The sequence below is a fragment of the Ovis aries genome, chromosome 2 (assembly GCF_016772045.2).
Source record: "Ovis aries strain OAR_USU_Benz2616 breed Rambouillet chromosome 2, ARS-UI_Ramb_v3.0, whole genome shotgun sequence".
In the NCBI taxonomy this organism is placed as follows: domain Eukaryota; kingdom Metazoa; phylum Chordata; class Mammalia; order Artiodactyla; family Bovidae; genus Ovis; species Ovis aries.
This window is the reverse complement of record NC_056055.1, coordinates 120,983,157-120,993,133: the sequence shown is the minus strand read 5'-3', so window position 1 is coordinate 120,993,133 and position 9,977 is coordinate 120,983,157. Positions and strand designations below refer to the sequence as shown.

The 9,977-nt window shown below is 36.5% G+C and overlaps 1 protein-coding gene across 21 annotated transcripts in view; it reads left to right on the top strand.

Annotated features, from left to right (window-relative positions):
* The window catches only part of GULP1 (GULP PTB domain containing engulfment adaptor 1), a 328,660-nt gene that overhangs the window by 158,633 nt on the left and 160,050 nt on the right, over positions 1–9,977 (top strand). Inside the window, exon 1 of one of the 21 annotated variants that reach the window (XM_042243639.2) lies at positions 7,472–7,606. The exons of the other annotated variants lie outside the window; for them this stretch is intronic. The gene's annotated coding sequence lies outside the window, so the exon portion shown is untranslated. Of the gene's footprint in view, positions 1–7,471; positions 7,607–9,977 lie in introns of those variants that run through there. 21 annotated transcript variants of the gene reach the window in all.

The following is a 9,977-nucleotide window of genomic DNA, read 5'->3' as shown; positions in this document are numbered from 1 at the left end:
CTGAATTTTCTGTACGTTAGTTAGTTGGATATAGAGGTTTGATTACAATCAGGTTTGATTTTCTTTCAGCAAATCTGTTTCCTGGTGGTGTAGCATTCTTTCATCAGGAGTTATGTAACTTTTGCTTGTTTCTCTTGTTTGATGTTAAGTAACCACTGATACTCAATGGCTCCACTAGTTTATTAGGGATTGAAATGTATGTTCCCATTCTGTCATTACTTTTACACTTAACTAGCAGGATACTTCTAAAGAAAAACCAGTTCTAGGTTAGCCAATGAAATAGTTTACATAGGGAAGTCGAGATAAATGGTTGGTTCTTTTCCTTTATTTGCTGGCTCTTGAAATGATGAATTTGTTTTCTAGCTCTTTTCAGTGTTGAGGGATGAGTTATTATCCTTTCTTATTCTTATTAGCTCATGAATGTAGACATATTTGACATTTTTCCATCCATTTCAGTTATTATTCTAATTGATGATGACTTTTCCATTGGGGCCTTCAAGCCTTAGACTCTGTACAGTTCCCGTCTTAGACATTGACTCAGCCATTTGTTCAAGGAACTTTGGTTCTTTCGTGAAAACCACTATTTTTAAGACCAAAACTTGGGTGCCAGAGTGTTGTTCATTACTACTAGATTTGGCTGTTTCTAAACTTTCAATATTCCTTTTTTTAAAGATAAGCATATGTCTAGAGATTACACTAATTGTTCTAATTTGATATCAGGACTGTGGAGTTTTAGTTAACTATCTCTGTTTCACATGTGTATCTTCTTTCACCTACAACTCTCAATACCAATGAAGATAATAAAATATAACATTGTTTATTGTTTCTTCTTTATTGTCTATGCCAAAGCCTTTGACTGTGTGGATCACAATAAACTACAGAAAATTCTGAAAGAGATGGGAATATCAGACCACCTGACCTGCCTCTTGAGAAATCTGTATGCAGGTCAGGAAGCAACAGTTAGAACTGAACATGGAACAACAGACTGGTTCCAAATAGGAAAAGGAGTACATCAAGGCTGTATATTGTCACCCTGCTTATTTAACTTATGTACAGAGTACATCATGAGAAATGCTGGGCTGGATGAAGCACAAGCTGGAATCAAGATTGCTGGGAGAAATATCAACAACCTCAGATATGCAGATGACACCACCCTTATGGCAGAAAGAGAAGAAGAACTACAGAGCCTCTTGATGAAAGTGAAAAGGAAAGTGAAAAAGTTGGCTTAAAACTCAACACTGAGAAAACAAAGATCATGGCATCTGGTTCCATCACTTCATGGCAAATAAATGGAGAAACAGTGGAAACAGTGGCAGACTTTATTTTGGGGGACTCCAAAATAACTTCAGATGGTGACTGCAGCCATGAAATTAAAAGATGGTTACTCCTTCAAAGAAAAATGATGACCAACCCAGATAGCATATTAAAAAGCAGAGACATTACCTTGCCAACAAAGGTCCGTCTAGTCAAGGCTATGGTTTTTCCAGCAGTTTTGTGTGGATGTGAGAGTTGGACTATAAAGAAAGCTGAGCACTGAAGAATTGATGCTTTTGAACTCTGGTGTTGGAGAAGACTCTTGAGAGTCCCTTGGACTGCAAGGAGATCCACCCAGTCCATCCTAAAGGAGATCAGTCCTGGGTGTTCATTGGAAGGACTGATGTTGAAGCTGAAATTCCAATACTTTGGCCACCTGATGTGAAGAGATGGCTCATTTGAAAAGACTCTGATGCTGGGAAAGATTGAAGGCGGGAGGAGTAGGGGATGACAGAGGATAAGATGGCTGGATGGCATCACCGACTCAATGAACATGAGTTTGAGTAGGCTCCAGGAGTTGGTGATGGACAGGTAGGCCTGGCGTGCTGCAGTTCATGGGGTCACAAAGAGTTGTACACAACTGAGTGACTGAACTGAACTGAACTGATGGTTGTCCAACTTTATATACGAAAGAGTCTAAGAATCACAGTGCCAGGACTGTCTCACGTATATCATCACTGAAATGAATGTGTTTTGTTTGCACTTCCTTTTGTTCCTTATGGCATATCACCTTAGAGATATTGGGTCAAATTGTTCTGTTTCAGAGTCACAAGAAATAACTCTTGTTTGTGTGATTATACTACCAACAAGATACATATTTAGAATAATATTTTTCCTTTTATTTTCTATTCTAAGAAATTACCATTTTAAAATTGTTCTTTAAAATTTAGTAAAAATTTACCTCTTTTCAAAGTTTAATCAATTAAACAATGTATACTTAAAGTAGATAGGGCTCAGTCGTTGTCCGTTGCAGCTTCCCTGCACTTTGGGTAATCAGTGAGGCCAGGAGTTATTATACAGTCTTTCTTTTCTCAATAAGGAGTTTCTGTTGTACAGAAGTGTTTTAAGAATAGTATGAAGAACTCCATATAATATTTGCCTAACAAAGATTTCCTAGCTTTCCATTCATTGAAATTTTACTGCATTAAGCATATATATTTATTTTCTTTCTCTTTCCTGCTATTTCTCCTCTCTCTCCCTCTATGTATACATGTGCATATTTATAGATTTATACATCCATTGTATGGAGCATAATAACACACCCATAAATATAACATTTTTTTCAGAACTGTTTGAGATCATGTAGCAGACATGCTGTCCCATTACCCTATATTACTTCAGTGACTTTTTCCTAAAAACAAGGACATTCTTCTTTATAACCACAGTATAGCCATCAAAATCAGAAAATTAATATTGAATTCCATCATCTCACTCACAAACTCTATTTATGTTTTGCTGATAGTCCCAATAGTATCCTTCAAGATCCAATTAAGTACTGTATATTATATATAGCTGTCTCTGTAATCTCCCATTTTGGAAAGTTACCAGTCTTCCCTTCCCTTTCATGACTTTGATATTTTATTAAGAATACCAGCTACTTTGTAGGGTATCTCTCAGTTTGAGTTTGTCTGGTGTTTTTCTCAATGCATCAAGAACCATAAGGTGTCAATATGTCCCAATACTGGTCATTTCCTCAACTTAGTTAATACAGTTTCTACCGTATTTCTCTTATAAAAAGATTGATAATCAGTAGTTTTATGCAAATGAGTAATCAATATTTGGGAGAGATATTTTAAGAATCCCAGTTCTCAATACCAGTGGAGATGAAAGAATATAGCATTGTTATCTGACTTTACATACAAAAGAGACTCAGAATCAAAACCTTGTGAATAACTTGAGCTGCATCAATTTTCACCTACTAGTTTTAGCACTGATTATCCTTGGAAGAAAAGTTATGACCACCCTAGATAGCATATTCAAAAGCAGAGACATTAGTTTGCCGACTAAGGTCTGTCTAGTCAAGGCTATGGTTTTTCCTGTGGTCATGTATGGTTGTAAGAGTTGGACTGTGAAGAAGGCTGAGTGCCGAAGAATTAATGCTTTTGAAGTGTGGTGCTGGAGAAGACTCTTAAGAGTCCCTTGGACTGCAAGGAGATCCAACCAGTCCATTCTGAAGGAGATCAGCCCTGGGATTTCTTTGGAAGGAATGATGCTGAAGCTGAAACTCCAGTACTTCAGCCACCTCATGCGAAGAGCTGACTCATTGGAAAAGACTCTGATGCTGGGAGGGATTGGGGGCAGGAGGAGAAGGGGACGACAGAGGATGAGACGGCTGATGGCATCACTGACTCGGTGGACTTGAGTCTGAGTGAACTCCGGGAGTTGGTGATGGACAGGGAGGCCTGGCGTGCTGCAATTCATGGGGTTGGAAAGAGTCGGACACGACTGAGCGACTGAACTGAACTGAACCCTTGTCTTAATTAGTTATTTCTGTGATGGTTGTCAAATGGTGGCTTTTTAATTCATTCCCTCTGTGTTGGCATTCTGCTATAAAGTATAACTTCTCTGTAATGTATGTATTTATTTATAGCATTGTTTATTCATGACTTCCTATTTTATTCAGTGGCTTATAGTCCATTACTATTGTTATTTATAGTGTTCTTTAAATTGTCTCACTGGTGACCCTTTAGGCCTTTGTGTCACTTTGGCATACCTCCATCATTCTTTCAGCACTTTTATGCTTTTTGGTGCTTAAGAGGTTCTGGTTCATCTTGTTCTTTCTCTGCCTCAATCCAGCTATCAAACATTTTGCCAACACTGCCCTTGACAAAGAACATACAGGAAGGGACTGACTGGCCTCAGATCAGCACAGTCAAACATGTCAGTCTAGTCCCAAATAAGCTCCTAGAGTAGACTGAGTCTTGAGTCTATGAACCCTTCTTTTTGTTTTAATCTCTTGTTTTCCTATGATGAGCAGTATCAGATCTCTTCTCTCCTTGGTAACTCTAGCATCTGACTCAAAGTAACAGTCTTTATTTTGTCGTTGATATATAAAAGACAGCAAGTTCATTCTAGTTTTCATATATTTTCCATGATTACATCCATTTTTGATAGTCCTTTCTCTACACTGAACACTCTATATTTTATATTATCTTCATCATTTCATCTTAGTTTTACATGTAGGTATATATATTTTTTTTCCTAATTTTATTTTTGAGATGAAATTCACAAAATAAAAATAACTATTTTAAAGTGTGCAATTCAGTAGTAATTTAGTCCATTCACAGTGTTTTTTGAACACCATTTCTAGTTCCAAAATATTTCCATTGGCCTAAAAGAAAACCTCATATCTAATAAGAGTCAGATCTCATTCCCACCTCCCCTCAGCATCTGTCTGCCCCCAACTTGCTTTTTGATTTACTCTTTCTATATATTTCAAGTAAATGAGATCACATAATATCTGGCTTTTAGTGTCTGGTTTCTTTCACTTTAGTAACGTTTTTGAGGAATCCATGGTGGCTCGGACAGTAAAGAATCTGCCTGCAATGCAAGAAACTTGCAGGAGACCCGGATTTGATCCCTGGCTTGGGAAGATCCTCAGGAGAAGGGAAGGCTGCCCACTCCAGTATACTTACCTGGAGAATTCCGTGGACAGAGGAACCTGGCAGGCTATAGTCCATGGGGTCACAAAGAGTTAGACATGACTGAGGGACTGACATTTTCACTTCCATGTCATAGCATGTTCTAGTACTTCAATCCTTTAAATGATATACTACCTTTCTATTTAGCCACTCATCCATTAATGAGTATTTAGGTTGTTTCCCCCTTTTGATTATTGTAGATCGTGCTGCCAGAAGCATTTTCAAACAAGTATTTGGGAACTTGTTTTCAATTCTTGAGGGTCAATTCCTGGGTCATGGGGTAATTCTATGTTTAACTTTTTAGGAACAGCCAAACTGTTCCATAATGATTGCATCATTTTATATTCTCTCCAGCGATGTCTTCATGCTCATTGACACTTGCTCATTGACGCATGACATCTTCATGCTCATAGACACAGGACATCTATTTTTTAAAGTTCTAGTGATTCTAGTGAGTATCAAATGGTATCTCATTATGGTTTCAATTTGCGTTTCACTAATGATTAAAGATGTTGAACATCTTTTGGTGTAGAACGTGTTGGCCATTGGTATATCTTTGGAGAAATGTCTGCTCAAGTCTTTTTGTTGTGTGAGCTGTAAATGTAAATTTGCCTTATGTAATTGTTTCTCTTCTTAATTTGCCTGACTGAAGGTGATACTTCAGGAAGAACTGATTGGAATGTTTCCTTAGTTCTCACAGGCTGACAGCATTTGGTCTGTACCTTAATATTTCAGAGATATTTGCTCTATCCAAAACCATTAGTTTCCATTTTCTTTTCTTCAGTTGTCTTTTGCTATTAGCATTGTTGTTAAAACTTGATTTCAATCTGACATTTTTCTTCTTTATGAGTACCTTGGAGTTTTTGCCTACATTCTCAAAGTTTTTTTTTTTTTTAACTTTAAATTTTACTGGAATTGACTAGAATATGTCTTATTGGTTGTGTTGGTGACTTTGCCCAAGTATGCAATGTAATATTCATATGACATATTAATTTTTTTTCATTTAATAAACTTTAATGAAAAAAATTTAGTATTTTGGTATTTATTCTGTCCCATTTTTTGGCTGTCTCCTTTGAGTACTCATTATATGTTGGATTATTTTTTCTGCATTCAATTTTTGAGACTTCCTCTCAAATCCTTTGTATCTCTTTCTTCATTTCTTTTTTGCTAACTTAAATAATTCTTCTTATTTTTACCTTTAGTTCTTTATAGCATTATAAAGAGTGTTTGAACTCTTCTGGTTTAGTTTTTCTTTCCAAAATTACTTATCTCATTTATTTCTGAATTTTCTGAGATTTGCCACTTAATTTTTGAGTTTTTCTAATGTTTACTCTGTCATTTTTTTCATGTCTTCTATTATTTTTTAAAGTTATTTTGGCTTATTTTGAAAAATCATGCTAGAGGTTTATTTGATTTGTTGCCAAGTCTTTTAGCTCCCTTTCATTGCTTATAATATTATTCCCTTCTCATTTTTCTTCTATATCTTATTACAGTCTTATGAGATCCTAATATAATCTTTTTGTATTTTAATATTTTTGGCATGAGAATAGGTTTGCTGAAACAAAGGTAGTGGCTTACAATGTCTTTTCTAGCTTCACAGTGCTAAAATTTTCTGTTCTGTGGTATGACTTCTTACTTTCAAATTCTGGCCTTGTCTTCTCCGTTAAGTTTTTCTAGACTTTTTCTTCAGTCACTTCTATTCCAGTTTATCTTAGTTTGTTTCTCTTTCCTCAAGTTATCATTAATGGGAAGCTTTAATGTGTAGCTTTTGGAAATTCCTGGCACTTAGATTGCTCTGACCATTTTGAACCTTCACCCAAATCTCTTGCCCACCCCAGAGAGCTGCAAGGGAAAATGCCCTCTCAGTTACACCAGCTGTCACTGAGAACCTCTTGGCTATTCTGGTGTGTCAAAAGACTTTCTAGTGCCTTTATTTTCTCCTCACAGGTGCTGAGACTCCAAGTGTCTCTGGCTGTCAGTTGTTTATCCTCATTTAGTTGAATTACGAGATGACTGGAGACAGCACATGTATTCGTTTTCTATACCTTGTAACAGATGTTGTGCCATCTAAAACGCCTCCTTGCTTATAGCTATCATCATTTATTTCCTCACAGTTTTCGTGTGTTCAAAGTCCCATAGACCCCCTCGCTGGGTCCTCTGCTCAGGGTATCACAAGACTGATACTAAGGTGTGGGCTGGACTGTTCTCTCATCAGCAGACTCAACTAGAGAAGAATCAGCTTCCAAGACTACATGGGTTTTTGTCAGAATTCATTTTCTTTCAGTGTGCATTTCATGGCAAAGCCGGTTAAAAAGAGTCTATATCTGTTCTTAAAATATCGAATCTGGGGGGAAGGCTGCTCTCTCTTCATGAGCAGTTCACAGTAGGCTCTTTGGTTCTCCTATCAGGAGAGTCTCTCTTCAGATAGAGCCCAGTATATCTTTTAAGGGCTCTCACTTGATTAAGTTAGGTCTACCCAGGATAATTTCTTTTTTTTTTATTAACTTATAGAATCAACTGCTTAGAGACCTTCACTGTATCTCCACTTTTACTCCAATCACCTAATGTCATCCCAAGAATGATACCCCATTATTCTCTCAGATCCTATCCACATTTGATGGGAAATATTTAAAGGGTATGTCCACTAGCAGGTAAGAATCTTGAGGTTATCTTAAATTTCTGTCCATCACGTTTTGTCACCTAATTTTGTTGTAGACTTTGTTTCTGGATCTTTAATTTTGCTCTATTAATTGTGCTTTTTATTTTAATGGAGGAATTCACATCCTATCCATCATCATCACCTTTTCCACAAATTCTGTAATTAAATTTTTATGCTAACAATATTAAATGTGAGATAATATAGTAAGAAAAGACACCATAGCATCATAGGTATGATCTTCCTACTTTATCAAAGTGTAAGTCCCTAGGCCCTCATCATTTTATTTTGAGATTACCCTCATCACAAATTTAGATTCTCTCCTCCCAAGCACCCATCATAAAAACATTTTCATGCCTCTTTTCGTAGTATACATTTTACTGTCTTTTTTCTTTGACCAGTGGTTTCTAAAGTGGAATACATGAATTCCTATGGGGAATTCAAAGAGAAAAAAAAAAAAAGAAATGTTAAAATTTTTATTCAAAATCAATTTTTATCTCATGCTTTTTGCCATATGTGTTTAGGTATATTTCAAGATATCCTAATATTAAGAAAGTAGTATGTACATTTAATTTTTAGATTAAATATAGTATAATATATGTACATATATTAATTTGCACATGTGTTGGGGCACACGCTCAAGCATTCTCTACAAATAGTCTTCATAAAGAAAACATTTTAAAGAATACTTTCTTTGATCAGAAAGTACTTCAAGAAAAGCTATATACTTCTGTCTCTAGCTGTATATCCTTGTGAAGCATGGAAGTCTTAGTTGCTCAGTCGTGTCTGACTCTTTGTGACCCCATGGACTGTAACCTGCCAGGCTCTTCTGTCCATGGGATTCTCCAGGCAAGAATACTGAAGGGGGTTGCCATTCTCTTCTACAGGGGATCTTTCCAACCCAGGGATTGAACCCAGGTATCCTGTATTGCAGGCAGATTATTTACTATTTAAGCCAGGGAAGCCCAATATGAGGTATGAGAAGGGCAGATAGATCTGTGGACAGAGCTAAGCCAGGACTGCTAACCCACATCCAGAAACTCTTCTAAAAAGTCTTTTTAAAAATATTTGTTTTTATTTATTTATTTGGCTGCATCGGGTCTTAGTTGTGGCATGTGGGATCTTTAGTTGCACTATGTGAACTCTTTAATTATAGCATGTGGGATTTAGTTTCCAAACCAGGGGCCAAACCCAGGCCCCCTGCATTGGGAACATGGAGCCTTAGCCACTGGACCACCGGGAACATCCCCAAATTTCAGTAACCCCATGGACTATAGCTTGCAAGGCTCCTCTGACCATGGAATTCTCCATGCAGGAATACAGGAGTGGGTTGCCATTCCCTTCTCCAGGGGATCTTTCCAACCCAGGGATCGAACCTGGGTCTCCTGCACAGCAGGCAGATTCTTTTTTACCTGAGCCACCAGGGAAGGCTTAGCTCTTGGCATATAGGTAAGAACACAATAAAATTTGACTGTTCTGCAATAAAAATAAGAAGTGATTACTTACCTGAATCACAGCATTATTCCTCATAGACTTGCCTTCTTTTAGCAAACTTTCTATAGCAGTTCTGCTTGAATGACATTTCTAATATATCTTTGTTTTTAATATATGAAAACCACCACTGAATGAAATTTTTCATATTATGCATTAGGGCGATGAAGACACAACTGTACGACTGAGCAACAATATTAATATCTGTTAACTGATAGTACAAATACAAAGCAATGTCTCAGAATCTTTTCTAGAAATGGAGGAAATATGCTTTTTAGGCTACATTTTGTACCCGAAGAAAGAAGAGCATTAAGAGCTAAATTTACTGATTCTTTTTGAAACTGTTCTTCAGACCTCTTTAAAATTCAGAGCCCACATGATCTAATTGGCAGTTGCACATATCAAGTTGAAGTTAGAATTGATTATACTTTGGTATCATCTGTTTGTTCTATTTAGAGGTGAAATAGCATTTCTTTTTCACTTCGGCTTCAATATTTGCTTGGCAATTAAAGTTCTTGGAGTTGTAAGTTACATCAGCATAAGAGACAAAGAAGAATTCAAAAACAGTTAACTCTTTAAAAGGATGTTTAGCAGTTTTGAGATCAAAGGTTATCTGCTAGTTTCTTGAATCTTATTATCCGGAAACAGATATTAACTCTCCAGATGCACACAGCATGGTGCCTGCACATTACCTGTGAAGCAGATATACTTTCTAGCTGGTAAGAAATGCTTTTTGTTGTGTTTTTTGCCCCAGCGAGTGAAGGATTTAAAATAAAACATCAATTTATATGGGTATTTTGGAAGATTTTTTTAAATTTTATAACCATTATGTTTAATCTACCTTAAATAAAAATATTTTATTATTTCAAGAAAAT